The sequence below is a fragment of the Misgurnus anguillicaudatus genome, chromosome 8 (genome assembly GCF_027580225.2).
Source record: "Misgurnus anguillicaudatus chromosome 8, ASM2758022v2, whole genome shotgun sequence".
Lineage (NCBI taxonomy): Eukaryota > Metazoa > Chordata > Actinopteri > Cypriniformes > Cobitidae > Misgurnus > Misgurnus anguillicaudatus.
The window spans coordinates 20,348,832-20,364,502 of NC_073344.2; the positions used below are offsets into that span (position 1 = coordinate 20,348,832).

The 15,671-nt window shown below is 35.0% G+C and overlaps 1 protein-coding gene across 7 annotated transcripts in view; it reads right to left on the reverse strand.

Annotated features, from left to right (window-relative positions):
• ngfb (nerve growth factor b (beta polypeptide)) overlaps nucleotides 1-15,671 on the reverse strand; it is a 117,103-nt gene that overhangs the window by 45,630 nt on the left and 55,802 nt on the right. For 2 of the 7 annotated variants that reach the window (XM_073870438.1, XM_073870439.1), the window contains exon 1: nucleotides 1,582-1,717. The exons of 3 other annotated variants lie outside the window; for them this stretch is intronic. The gene's annotated coding sequence lies outside the window, so the exon portion shown is untranslated. Of the gene's footprint in view, nucleotides 1-71; nucleotides 243-1,581; nucleotides 1,718-15,671 lie in introns of those variants that run through there. 2 more of the 7 variants (XM_055212707.2, XM_055212708.2) reach the window with 1 other exon arrangement.

The window sequence follows — 15,671 nt, forward strand, 5'->3', positions numbered from 1 at the left end:
AAAAGTAACATAAACTAGATTATCACATATACAGGTTTAACTTAATTTTTGAAAATATGAATGATGCTTACCCGAGCCAATCAATGTTTGTGTATGAGCCCTGGGCCTGGCATTGCTAACAGGTTGCTAGGTTTTGAGTTATTTAGCATGTTGCTATGAAGTTGCTAGGTTGTTTTTAGTGTTTGCACACCAGACCAAACATGTCAAAACCCAAAAGTCAAAAAAGCCCAAACCAAGTGCATCTTAAAGCAACACTAAAGAACTCTGGCTCTTTGCTCCCCCGGTTAGAAGCATAATTGTTCATTACCACTGTCGTAAATACTGCAGCATAGCTGGCTCTGATTGGATTGTAGGACTGCCGTAAAGCAAGTTTTTGTAGTTTTCACTCGAACTACAGGACCGCTACCCGACGGTTGGAAACTTCTTTAGTGCGGTTTTGGCCGATAGAGGGCTGCAAAGCGAATGTGAAAGTGCCATTCACCCTGTTTTGTGTGGATGAACCACTGAAACTTTTTTGGAAACGTTATTTTAATGTAAAAAAACTCTTTGGTGTTGCTTTAAGACAAAACAATGTCTGATAGATATATGTTAAAATTAAACAGGACAATGTGTTTTTAAACTAAAGCAGCTCAAACATGCATATTAGTCTGGGACTAGAATAAGTCCTGTCTGGGAAACCACCCTAAATATAGTATTTACATGAATCTAGGAGTTTTACTACAGTTTACCACAGTAAATATTTCTACAGTAGCCTACTATACACTACAGTGTGTGAGTCAATTCTAAAGACATAAATAACACTTTTAACAAAAATTGTCAAAGATTGCGACCCCTATACACTTCAAAGTTTGTTTACAATCGATATGAAGGAATTTATTAATCGAGTAGCCTACAATGAATCTAGTCGCGAGTTAACTCATCAAATTTACATTCATTGACAGCCGTTTCGGATGTTTATAACCAAGTATAAGCATAAGTATAAGTCCATTTATCCAATATATTTGGTATATGAAAAGAATAGATCTTAAAAAACTGATTACAGATCTAAAACCTCCAGGCTCCAGCTCATATCAAGAGGTGTGTTCGACTTCATGTTGGGCCGCAAGAATTGACACGCGGATGACGTCAAAGTACCGCGAGAGCGATTCGAGAATTCAAGCCCGGGAGTCGGCTATCGAATCGTTCTCGCGGTACTTTTATTTCATCCGCCTGTCAGAACACGCAGAGCCGTATAAAGTCGAACACATAAGAACTCTGTAAGTTAAACATTCACTACAAATAAATAGGCAACCATTGTATAACATTGTAATATCAAATTTAGCGCCAAAACACAAATATAACATTTCTCTTGATAAATGTGTTATCAGTCACTCTGGTTTGTTAACTGTGTGTAATGTAACTACTGTCATGTAATTTTAAAACATAGCATTTATAGTTCTGATCGCTCTTTCGATCCGAATCTGTGGTCTGTTCTCGTGTTTTGTTTGTCAAATCTCTTAAAAAAAGTTAGAAAACACATCTCTACTCAACAAGCAGCATGTTTACCATTAATGTTCATTAATGCGCCGAAGTTTAACAAACCTTTCATCCGCAATCTGAAAAATAAAGTGTAGCTTTCCATGGCAAGCCTAACGTTACCTAATTAACGTTAATAGCCAGGTTAACAACAACTGATACTGGACAGTAATTTAAGCTTGCTGAGAAATATCACATTGGCTGCAAACATGTGCTGCCCCCTTGTGGTGTCCATCTATTTGATCTAACAAATGCACTTGTATTACCAATGAATGCACTTGTATAAGTACGTAAATAAGCATCTAAGAAATAACTGCTTTCTCCTGAAACTTCCAAAAATAAGTGTTTTCAATGAAAACAAAGGTCATTACACGTTTTATAACCTAAAAGTTGAGTTATATTTTAAAATAATATCCCATAGATTTATTGTAGTTTCCAGGTTTAACCACAAGAGGGCGATTAATTTCTTGGACGTGATGGTCGCAATGGAGACTTTACAGCAGTGTTTATCCAGGGTGCATTAAAAAATCAACTAAAATCATGCTATTTCTTACATTTGTTATTTCTTAGTCTTAATATTTTTTTATAACAAATAGGATCTTTCTAGTTATGCAAAGCTCTGCATTATAATTGATGTATTGACATAAAATGATGAGATCCATTGCTTTACATTGTAGCAATAAAAATAGTTTCATGCCATGTCTTTGCATGATGCACGTTTTATTTTATATTCTGTACATGCTTTGCAAATAGTTTTATGCATGTATCTTTCTGAGTCCCCTAAAGGGGACGGATTTGACCCACCAATAGCTTGTTAGCAGAGGAGTAAATGAATTCTCGGCGGAGATGAAGATGACAACAACAGATGCTGCAACCAGAAGCTGGAAGTTTCAATTCATTAGTTAATTAAACCTTATTTTAATTTGTAGCACATCCACATATAGTAAACAGTGTGATACATCCGCCGAACAGTAAATAAATAAAAAAAGAATCAGCAAGGTTAATTCATATATTTTCTTACATTATGCAAAACATTTTGTACAGACACCAATGACGGGTACACTACCAAGCTGATGCTTTTGTGCGCGGTTTTGTTATTATTACCTTTAAAATGTCCACCCATCTCTGCTTGACATCTCTAGTCTACAGGCCCTGTAAACAGCAAAAAATAACATTTACATTCATGGATTTGGCAGGAGGTGTTATCCAAAGCGACAAATGCTCGGGCTCTTTCAGAGCGTACACCTTTGTATCTAAAGGGTACATGTTATAAGGTACATATAGTTAGGTCCATAACTATTTGGACAATGACACAAGTTTTGTTATTTAAGTTGTTTACCAAAACATATTCAAAATAAAATTATTTAATTAAAGTGCAGACTCTCTGCTGTAATTTGAGGGTATACATCAATATTGGATGACAGGTTTAGGAGTTACAGGCGTTTAATATGCAGCTCCCCCTTTTTAAAGATGCCAAAGGTAATGGGAAGCTGTTTTATGGACATGTATTGTCTGTTTGTTAAAGATTTTCTCAGAAATGAAGGATGTTAAAGGTCTGGAGTTGATTGAAATGTGACATTTGCATTTGGAAGCTGTGGCTGTAACATCATGCAGTTCAGGAAGATCTCATTCTCCGTGCAAGTACAGGCCATATTTAGGTTTAAAAACAAAAAAATGCATCAGTGAGATTTTATTGTTGCATTAATGGTGAAAACCCATCTTAAGTAAAAAATGTTGTGATTTTCAACCTAATATCATCTTATACAGTACTGTGCAAAAGTCTTAGGCCACCACCACCAGACTTGTTGTTTTAGAAGTTTTAATGACCATCAATAATACATTTTTCAATTTATTTTATTAAACAGAAAATACAGGAAATATGTACAAAAAATACAATTTTCAGGACTGAATGTCTTTAGGCATTGTCGGTGTTTAGTGTGACCTCTCTTTGCACTAAACACATCTTAAGCGTTTTTGCTGTAAAAAATTGCTGTTAATACGGCCAAATTTTAACAGTATGATCCTCTTATACTCAAAAACAGTGAGTGCATTAATGTTTTTTTACATTTGGCAAAATCATGTAGACGTTATTTAACAGTATTTTGCCGTATTTATTGAACAAAGAAAAAAACTGGATTTTTTTAGGTTTAAGAAATTCTGCAGTTTCCTGCTATTGCTCAAGTGGAAGGGGAGTTTACCTTAAAAACTTGACACATCGGTTTACATTTTTAAACAGTTTTTAATACTATATACACATTTCCTGTATTTTCTGGATGTTTTCTATTAAAGAGACTGAGAAATAATTATATATGATCACTTTAACAATATATATAACACTATACCAAATCTAATTCTGGCATGGTGGCATAAGACTTTTGCACAGTACTCTATAATGTAATGATAACCTTGATATCTTTAATATTGACTGAGTAAGATCATGTCAAAAATTGAAATCAATGTAAAATCAATGATTGAAATCAAACTTTGTTGCTCCAAATTTCATCATTAGATTATGAGACTTTAGCCTGGATTATAATATTATTAACCCTTATGTGTTTTTTGGGCCATTTTGTTTGTCTTTGTTTGGCCACAACTTTCTCTGTGTTTCAGCAAATTGAATGATTTTTGGTGACAAATCTTCTATTTACACATATTTTAAGAAAATGCTTTATAAAATATTTCAAAAACTCAACAATATACCGTGGGCAAATTTACTACCCTTTCGTGTTGTTAGTGGGCAGAAATGGACACCAAATTAAACTGCTGTAAAAAATTATCAGATTTTTTTTTTTTCCAAATTTTTTGCATAAATCTGTTAATCAACCTCAGTACCGATCAAAACTACCAAATGTTTACAAAAAAATCCATGATTTTAACTTTTTAATTGCCAAGTTTTTAAGTGATGTCACTGATTTGGGAAAAAACACACAAAATTACAGATTTTCAATATAAAAAGTGATCGTGGACTGGATTTTCTTTTACCTTTTTCACGGTCTTGGGCATGTAAAAGATTAGTAAAAACGTTGCTTTTGATGCATTTTTAGTTTTTGTGCAGCAACAGGTTTTATTTTTTTCTCCCTCATTTATTGTTTGTGGCCATTTTTGCCCCATTGACTTCCATTATAACAGCATTTTTTGATTACAGACCCATGACACCTTATTATCATGCATTTTTTATTCTTTGTGGTTTTTCCTTTTGCAAAGAGGTAAAATGTGTCATTTTTACTGTTGATCACCCTGTGGCACCTTTAACCCTTTAGTAGGCCTGTGCAAAAAAGGTGCCATGCTGTTATAGCACATACAACTCAATGTACAAACCAGAAATTAAGCTCTGTTTTTTGCACAGGCCTACTAAAGGGTTAATGGTGCCACATGGTGATCAACAGTGAAAATGACAAATTTTACATCTTTGCAAAAGGAAAAACCACTAACAATCAAACATGCATGATTATATGGTGTCATGGCTTTGCAATAAAAGAAAACATTGTTATAATAGAAGTCAATTGGGCAAAAATGGCCACAAACCATAAATGAGGCAAAAAAAAATTTAATCTGATGCTGCACAAAAACTAAAAATGCATCAAAGCCAATGTTTTTACTAATCTTTGACATGCCCAAGACTGTGAAAAAATCCAGTCCACAATCACTTTTTATATTGAAAATCTGTCCTTTTGTATTTTTCCCCTCAAATCAGTGACATCACTTATGACTTTGGCAATTAAAGAGTTAAAATCATGACATTTTTGTAAACATTTGGTAGTTTTGATCAGTACTGAGGTTTATTAACAGATTTATGCAAAAAAATGAAAAAATGTTCATCTAATGAATGCACAAGGGTTAAATGCACTCTCTTACTTTATTTAAAATCTTAAACTTAAATGTAAAAGTCCTCATCTTTTATTGCAGGTAGTGCTGCCACAAACTCCATTGGTCGCAGTTGTCAGAGTTGTGGGTCCAGACAATCTGTTTGTCAAACACACTTGACAGGTTCATATTGTTTTTGCTGTTTACAGAGCCTGGGGCTTTCTAAAAGAGAGGCCTGAAATGTCAAGGACACTTTAGTTATACAGTTACTAGGATCAGTAAACCCTACAGGTACAGGTAGCAGGGGTATATTTTATTACAAAGTAATGGCTTATTTTATGGATTTTGTATAAAATGGATTGCTTGTACATCCAATCTCAAAATTATAATGGTGTTACAGATGTTCCCTTTCAAACAGAGATCAAACAGAATTGCTAACAAAGCCTCAATTCGCACTACAAAGGGCCATTGCTGCCTTCAACCACAGCTTTTCTATCAGAAAACGACCTCACTGTAAATGCTCCAACGTTGAGGGTGACAATAACAATGCTAAGGTTACTCAAGAGAATATAGGACACAGGTGTGAGCGCTTTGCAGTCCTAACATCCAACCACATCGCTAATATACCGTCTATTAAAGGTGGGCTGGGAGGGGGCATCCCTGCTCATGATTAAGAATATTTATACCTCTCCCTAACCTCCCAGTCCCATCTGCACAGAGATTTCCTCCTTTTCATAAATCACTGGGTTGAGGCAATTGCACACTGCAATGGGATTTTACCGCTGGAGGGGAGGTGGCATGGGGGATGGAGCAGAAATGAGAACGCTCGCTTGTTTCTCAACCAGAAGTGTGTTAATATGCAGGGAAATTTGGGGCATTGTGCATTTAAGGGCATCCCAGATTTGTAGCACCCGGCTTGGTCTGTTCCAGAGCGGGAGATGATTTATGCAATATTTATGTCTTCCGTTGTTTATGCCCGCTTCAGTAATTGGGATAACTGTACCCTGCCACGTGCTGAGTGCCTGCATGGCTTCCTACGCCCGCCGATATGAAAAGAGTCATTTATCAGAGTCGTTTTGTCGAGATTTGTGAGTAGTTTTTCCACCTCTTCATTTGGATGATGTACTCCGGTGATGCTCGGTGATGCCAGACGCTTTGCATGGTTGCATCATGATCAATAAGGTCATTAGGATTCCCTGAATGGGCTTTCCTCCTTTTCCACACATCCATTTATCACTTAGACCCAAGGAGATGAAGGAAAGCAATTGCAGATCCTAAATATAGCATTGTAGCTTTTAACACCACCCAGTATGTATACAAATAATACAAATGCTGGGTTGTTTAAACTCAAGTTTGAGTAATATACAATTGTTAGATTAAATTAAACCAATTATTGGGTTTGTCCACAATCTATCATATTTGAGAATGTACAGAACAAGATGCAATTTATATATTTATCATATATTTTACAAGCAAAAGCTTTATTGTATCAGTGAGAAACCAAGATGGGGGACGAGGGATACTTTTAGTTTAAAACACGTGCCCAGTTTTATGGTTTTAAAGGGATAGTTCACCCTAAAATGAAAACTTTGTCATTATTTACTCACCCTGATGTCGTTTCATCACCCAATGTCTTTTTATATGTTCTTCAGAAACAAAATACCAATTTTTTAAAAAGTGTTTTTTGGGGGTGGGTTATCTGGATGGTTACCACCTCTTAGAGATAAACAAATAACTCCAACCAACTTGGGCTTCACATTTTAAGTGTCCTGAAGGCATACAAAAGAGTTTAATGAACAAACTTAAATATAATCCATTATTTGATAAAAGTATTGATATGTGCCTCTCTTACAGGGTATATTCACTGTCTGAACTGTTGTTTTTTAGGATGCTTACTTTAAAAAATGTGTAACAACTGAAACAACAGCGATATTCACAACAAGAAAGTAGAGGAGTAAATTTATTTGGGACACTTAATATATATGACAAATAAGTTGAGTGGAGACACTGTTTGGTCCATTTGAAGCTTAAAGGTCACCATCCACACCCATAGTAATCACAAAACCCAACACTTTTTAAAAAAAATCTGCATTTGGTTTCTAAAAAACTAAGAAAGACATGGGGTTTTAAATCCATATGGCAAAAATTACATTTCAAAATATACAAAAAATATATTTTTTGGCCATTTTTATATTTTGAAATATATTTTATTCAAAGTAAATAAATTGTAAACATTAAAAATGTAGAGAATATATTTTAATCCAAGGAAATATATATTCAGGTCTTATTGAAAGTAAACCTTTGTTTATGTTACGAACCTGTAAACATAACAGTTTTAAAAAGGTTAAAATTAAATATATTTTCAACTTCAAAAATATACTTTATAAAATGAACTTGTATTTAGCATATATTTAAAATATATTTAGGTAAAAAAAAATGTTTTGCCATATGGGATATCAAATTTGCTCCGTCTGAAATACATTTTGAAATATACACTGAAAAATGATTGATTAAATGTACTAATTTTTTTAAGGTAAGTGGTCAATCAATTTATTAAAGCTACATTTAAACAAAAAAATTGAAAAACAAAAAACTTTTGTTTAAATGTAGCTTAAATAAATTGATTGCAACCACTTACCTTAAAAAATTGAGTAAATTGAATTCATATTTTTTTTCATTGATGAAGGTTAAAACTAAATATATTTCCAAATTAAAAAAATATATTGAGCATTACTTTTCACAAAATGTATTTTGCATATATTTAAAATATATTTTTTTTGGCCAGAGAAATTTATTTTTCTTTCCATATGGGTATTACATGAGGGTGAGTAAATAATAACAAAGTTTTCGTTTTGGGGTGATCTTGCTTTAAGGTTATTTTTAATAAGACAAGTTTCCTTCCTTACAATCTCAGGACAGTTACTCCACTTTGACATTAGTTGTCCCCCAGAACAGAACGACTCTTCTGCCTGTCTTCAGGGGTGTGATATCTGCTCAGGTTTTCTATATGGCATTTTAAATCCCTTTTAGTTACAGTCCGTTCAAATTTATGTTAATGACATTTCCGTGGCATTTAACAGATGGATATGACTGACCTTTCGATGCCTGGTGTTGCTTGAGGTCAGGTGATAGCTCTGCTCTAACATTTAACAAAATCTGTCCATGTTGCTTTGGGTACTTTCATATGGAACACAATCCCAAAATCAAAGTCCAAATCCAACTCCCAGCACACGAGTCTCTAGTGAGTTCAATTCCCTCCGTAGCTGTCAACCTGTGTAGGAAGTGAAGTGAGACGATTGCAACAAAAACTGTACTATGTTGCATTTTCTCTTCTGTGCCCTGAATAAAGAATATGATTTACAGTATATCATAGTTTATACTATAGATATGCAGAGTTTGGGGTACGAGGGGGGGCACTGCCCCCAGTCCGGAGCCAATTTTGTCTGAACTATTAATATGAGAATGTATATTTTATTTGTCTAATCTTAATATTTTAATGGGTAGACTGAGTAACTTTAGGCTAAAATAGTTTTAATTTATTTGAACCATATTTAAAAACCATGAAAACAATTTGCAGGTTTATTTGGGTAAAATAACAGTGACTTAAAAAAAACATCATAAACATTTGTGTCACTATATTTAAGCTGTCGGTTTTGGTTATATGGTCAGAAAAAGGCTTAAAAGCGGTCACTGGGACGATATCCTTTATAAAACATGTACATGTACAATTTACACAAAAAAAGTGCTGGGTTATTTTGGGTCAAAAAGGGACAAACCTAACCAATTTAACTTATGCTGGGTTGTTTCAATTCAAATATTGGGTTGTTTTAAATCAATGTTGGGTCAAATATAAACCCAACGGCTGGGTTCGTCCCTTTTTGACCCAATGTAGCATTTTTACAGACTGATCTTACGGAAAGTCGTGGTATAGTCACGCAAAATTTCATTAATTTATTCGTGACTATAACGAAATTCAGTTTTTTTCGTGCCTTGAGCACGAATGTCTTTTTCGTGTCACTTGAAATTTCTATAAATAGTTTTTCGTGTCCGTTGCACGACTTTCTTTTTTATTTCATTTTATGTATTGTTTTCTCATTGTTTTTCCTACCATTGTCGCTTGGGGTTCACTTTCTGTTACATTTTTAGACATCCTAACCCAAACCCCAACTCGAACCCCAACTCCAGGCGAGAATAGTTTTAAAAGCGGGAAAAAACATGTAGAAACCAATACATAAAAGTGCATGCTAACCCAAACCCCAAATCTAACCCCAACTCCAAGTGACAATGATTTAAAATAGGAGAAAAAAAAGAGAAAACAATACATAAAATGGCATGAAAAAGAAAGTCGTGCCACGGACACAAAAAACTATTTACAGAAATTCGTGCGAGTGACAGGAAAAAGAAGTTTGTGTTCAAAGCACAAAAAAAGCTGAATTTCATGCCATGTAGACGAATAAATATATAAAAATTTTCGTGACTATAACACGGAAGTGATATCATACACTGTAAAAAAATTCCGTAGAAATTACAATGTTAATGCAGCTGGGTTGCCGGTAATTTACCATAGATTTAAATTTATGTTATTTACTGGCAAGAGTTTGTTCAAAGTTAAATAAATTTTAAATATTAACAAGTCTTTATCTTTACAGAATAAAACTATACAATAACAGCTTCATGCAAAGCATTCTGTGAACCAGAAATCATCATCAACCTTTTTCTGTTTTTTGCTTTAGATTTTGTTTCCCAGAATGTTTTCCTTGATGCAGTTTTTTAGTTTTACTCTGTAAAGACAAAGACTTGTAAATGTTTAATGTTCATTTAACTTTGAACAAAATGTTGCCAGTAAAAAACATACATTTAAATCTATGGTAAGTTACTGGCAACTCAGCTGCAATTTCTACAGAATTTTTTACAGTGTATTGCATTTTTAGTATTTAGGTACCAATATTACTACTATGCACCATTTAGGTAAGTCTACCGCCCCAGTGACAGCTTCTGTACCTTTATTTCAGTTAATGGTGCACCACTTGTCCGCTATCATTATTTTTCTGCATGAATGTTACATTTTCCATGTATAATATTACAATTTGATAACATAACATGCATTTATAATTCATTACAATGAATGTGTAATAGATTAAAATGTAGATGCATCATGTGTTCATGGTGCTATAATAATGTATAATGATATGGTTTTATGAAAGGCATTTATCAAAATTAGTTTAAAATGCACATTACATTGGAGGATTTGAGAAACACAAGTGTGTGCCTTAATAAAGATAATTTTCTCTTTCGTTTATTTATGCGTTTATATCTTACGTGTGGTTATTAGAGACAAGTCTGAATGCATTATAGATGCAAATCCATAATGGAGCAACTAATTACTGTTTATTTAAATCGCATGCAGCCTCATATAATTCACGTCTGCTTTTATAACTTTGAAAAACGGGGGTTTGTGTCTCTAACATCATTAAATAATGTTTGTTTTATTTTCAGAAATAAACATCTTAAGTCTGGCACACCAGAAAAAGATCCATGTTGCTTCTGGAGCATGTAGTCGACTCTTGAGATCTAACCCAGTTTTACGCTGCTCTAGAGAGATGCTAATGTTAACCGGATTAAAATCATTAACATCTGCTGCATGTGTCAATTTTACCTTTCTTGTAGAAAAGCACCCAGGATTTAATTTTGAAGGTTATGCATTAACCAATTATTATTGATATACAGTATGTGACCCTGCCTGTGATTTACTTTATACATGACAGGCATCCTACATAATGTAGAAGAACAATCTGTGAAAATACAATTTTGATATCTTTTTTATTGACTAAATATCATGTAAATTCAACTTTGATCTCTTAGATTATGAGACTTTAGCCTATTTTTCACAGTTAGGGTCCCATATCTGATATCGCTTTTATTGTTTCAGAAACCATCTCTTAGCTTCATGCCCCATAACCCCTAAACCCCAAAGCCTTTCTAATAAGTGCACATGACCATAAAAGGAGTTGTATTGAACCAGTACAATGTTCCTTACGTTATACTCGAAGCGTTTCTCATTTTTCATTCTGTGATGTGTTGTCTTGATGTTTTGATAGTTTCACAGATCCATCCAGATTACAGTTCTTGCACCACTTACACGTAGTAAACTGACACCGCAACATAAATCATACACGTCACAGACGGACCCGAATAGAAATAGTGAACGTATGTCTATATCTGATCTGACCCAGATAGGATTTGAGAGCTTAGATAATTTAAATGGAAATTCTTACCTTCCTTTCAAGGGATTGCTTCATCCCGCTGCTAATAATGGGACTTGCTTGGACTGATTGATTTCGGTGTATGAAATTCAGTTTATGTAGTCCGAATAACATTGACTAAAATAACATTAACTCGAGATTTTTAAACATCACATTGAAATTCATATACACGCAGAATTGTTGGTGAATTCAATGAGAAGTGGCATTTGATCAATGATGCTTGCACACACATGGCTGCTATGAATAATGCACAGGAAAAACATGAACAGAATATAATCTGTATACCTTTGAAAGTCGATACACTTTCATTTGCAACATTAGTAGTCAAGAAAAACCTACACATATTATCAGTGTGCTATTTTATGACTTAAAGTCTGAAGACTGATTAGAAATTATGCCTCGAGTGCTTTACTTCACGAATTGGAGCCAGTGGGAGCCCTGCACACGCTTATTTCAATATCCGGTTATAAGTCTTCACCTCACTGCTGCCAGCTGTGAGCTCTCTCATTTCATTAGCAATGTTTGATAAAGCCAGCTTCATTGTAGTCTCATGTAGCTACGCTATAAAGTATGGTTCACGTTGTAGCACATTCTGGAGCACAGCCCACTTTGAGATGATCTGACCGATATGCAAAACGGTCAACCACAGTTTGTTTCATTTTTATGTCAGTCTGAAATAGATATTAAAACCACATTTATAGACCAGCACGGAAAATTCAAAATAAACCACAACCTCTGTGAATCATTGTAGACAAAGAAATTGACTGAAGCCGTGTGATCAGATTTAGGGGTAACTTTTTTGACAATTTTGTCTGTATGTTGGGTTGCCTACTATGCCATAGCCTGATACGTACCTCCCCAAATAAGTAACAATGCATTAATTCCACATGGACCATGTTGGTCTGCTACAACCTCTCTCTTAGGTCAAAAATAAAATCTCTTACGATTTTCCCAACCCATTCTCACCAAATGCGTACAAATAACACACAGTGTGATTATTGTGCAATAGATACGCCAAATTCCAATTTTGCGTGCATATGATACGCCAGTCCTTCACGTTCACTTACATGGCGCATCTTTTTGTGTTGATTTATTTATTGGTTTCTCGTTGGTTTTCTGTTTCTTAAACCATTTTCGCTTGGGTTTTAGATTTGGGTTTTGCTTTAGAATGTCATTTAAAGGTGCAGTGTGTACATTTTAGCGGCATCTAGCGGTAAGGTTGCGGATTGCAACCAACGGCTCGGTCCACTGCTCACCCCTCGTTTTGAAACGCATAGAGAAGCTACAGTAGCCGCCACCAGAAAAACATGTCATCGTCGGAGACAACTTAGTAAAAAACGTTTGTCCGTTAAGAGCTGTTGTGGAAACATGGCGGCACAAAAAGGCGACTTCCACGTAAGGGGACCCTCAGTCTATGTAGATAAAAGCGTCTCATTCTCAGGTAATAAGAACATAATGGTTCATTATTAAAAGGTCTTTATACACCCCTGAAAATATAGTTTTGTATATTATTTTGCATTTCTGTCAAGAGATCCTTCTAAATATTACACACTGCACCTTTAATATATAGGTTTCTCCATGTTTTGTCTATTTTTAAATCATGGTCGCTTGAAGTTGGGGTTAAACTTGCTCTAACCCAAAACCCAAGCGACAATGGTAAAAAAGCAGAAAACAATAAATAAAACCAACACAAAAAGATGCGCCATATACAGTAAGTGAATGGAAAGGACTGACATATCATACGGACGCAAAATTGGAATTTGGCGTATCTTTTGAACGACTGTGTGTTATACACATTTTGGTGAGAACGAGATGGATTTTCCACTTGCAACAGTAAAAGCAAAGATGGATCAAGCTGAGGAGCAATATTTAATAACACAGGTTGTAAAAAAAAGTTGTTGTTTATTTACCACCATCATTGCTGATGCTCCTCCAAATTCCTTGTTGCACTTAAATGTTTAACTTTAATCAACTTTCTTGACTAGTGAGGAGTTGCTATAAATTAAACAAAAATTTATTGTAAATTTAAGTTGATTAAACGTAAAAATTTAAGGAACACCAGTCTGCCTAGCAGTGCATGTCACCGCGGACAACGATACAGAAGTATAAATGAAAACTGACGCGTAGGTCCGAGCAGAACTATAAATCACGCTAATAAATCAGACTGTGGGGTAGGGAAGAGGTTAAAGCTGAAGTATAGTCCATATTTTATGTGTATGAGAAGTGCGCGTAATGCAATTTTCGTCATCAAAAGAGTGGACGTGTATTGTATGCGCACCACCAAGTTTTTTAAAACCGACGTACATTTGTGCGCATATGTCGCACATGCGTCTACATCAGAATGTAGTATGTAACCGAAGAGATCCATTGGATTTTGTCCCAGTGCACATGAGTTGAACGTCTGTTTACACCATAGAGTATAAAAAATATGGATGTGGTGTCCGTGATGTCACCTATAAGTTTGTGGAGAGCTTTTTTGAAGCCAATAGTAAGTGGTGCCTGCCGTCGCCATCTTGGCCGGGCGTCACCGCGCATAACCAAAATGGGTAAAGAGGCGGGACGTGGGTGAAGCTGAGGTGGCTGGTTGCTGAAACCACGCCTGCCTAGCTTCACTGTAGTGACAGCAGGTTACCCCGTCAAGTGGCCACGCCCTTAATTATGCAGAACTTTAAGACTTAATATAATTTAAACGAATGAGCTACAAAAAAATGCACCCCCATGCCTAACTTTACAGTAGAAAATAATCTGTTTACAGCCTGGTACAAAAAGAGTTTTTGGTCTATATAGCTAATTTTGCCCTTCATGACAACCGTGAGGGGGGTGAATTTTTTTGTAACTCATCCGTTTAAATGATATTAAGCCTTAAAGTTCTGCATAATTGTTGTGTTGTGTTGAGAAGCATACAATATTTAATTATCAATTTATAGTAAGTGCTATATAACACATTAATGTGGAACTGCACCTCTAGTGAGAAAATGTTTTAAATGATGTGTTAAGAGAAGAATAAAGTTAGTGATGTGAGTTGTACCCAGCTTGCTGTGTCTTCTGTTATAGTGTGTTAAACACCAAATAATTAATGGCGAAAGTTAAAATGCCACTGCTGTCACTCCCGTTGAGCTATGTGGGTGTGGTTTCAGCAACCAGTCACCTTAAGTCCACCTACATCCCGCGTCTTTGCAAATTTTCAGTTATCCAGGAATGACGCGCTGCCAAGATGGTGACGTCAGGCTTCAAAAATGCTTTGCACAAACCTACGGGTGACCAGTGTTGGGAATAACGCATTACAAGATACGCGCGTTACGTAATAATGTTACTTTTCTGAAGTAACGAGTAAAGTAACGCATTACTTTATAAATGTACACATTAATATTTGAGTTACTTTTTTTAAAAAGGTAATGCAAGTTACTTTTCAGTTTAATTAATTCAATTTAAAAATAAAATAATGTACTGAATTAAACTGAACATATTAACGTAGAATTACGCACTCTGTGCGCCTAAGCGGGAACAGTTTGAGTCAGAAACGGAGATGGCAGGCCAGAGCTTGACATTTTTGTGATCATAAAAACACCTGCAAGCCCTTAAAGAGATCAAGCCTCAGCCAATAAGAAAAAGTAATGCAAAAGTAACTTAAAAGTAACGTAAGCATTACTTCCCATAAAAAGTAACTGAGTAAAGAAATTAGTTACTTTTTTGGGAAGTAACTTAATATTGTAATGCATTACTTTTAAAAGTAACTTACCCCAACACTGCGGGTGACGTTACGTTCTTTTTTTCTACGTACGAATCAAATAAACTATACTTTGCAAGGCTGTGCGTTCGACTGTGCACATCCGTTTGCGCACACGTAATAAACAGACTAAGCTATAGGGTTAGTAGAATAAGTTGACACGTAGATGCAAAGTTACTGATAGTTAGTAGAAAGTCTGTTGAGGGATCATCACAATAAAGTGTTAGTAGATACAAACCAGTCTACTAATCTACTAATACTCTATTGAGTGGTAGTTGACAAAAAGTTGCAAAGTTAATTACTACCAAAGTGTTACCGTCTAAAATGTGTCAAACAAAACTCAGAATTGACAAAAAAAAACT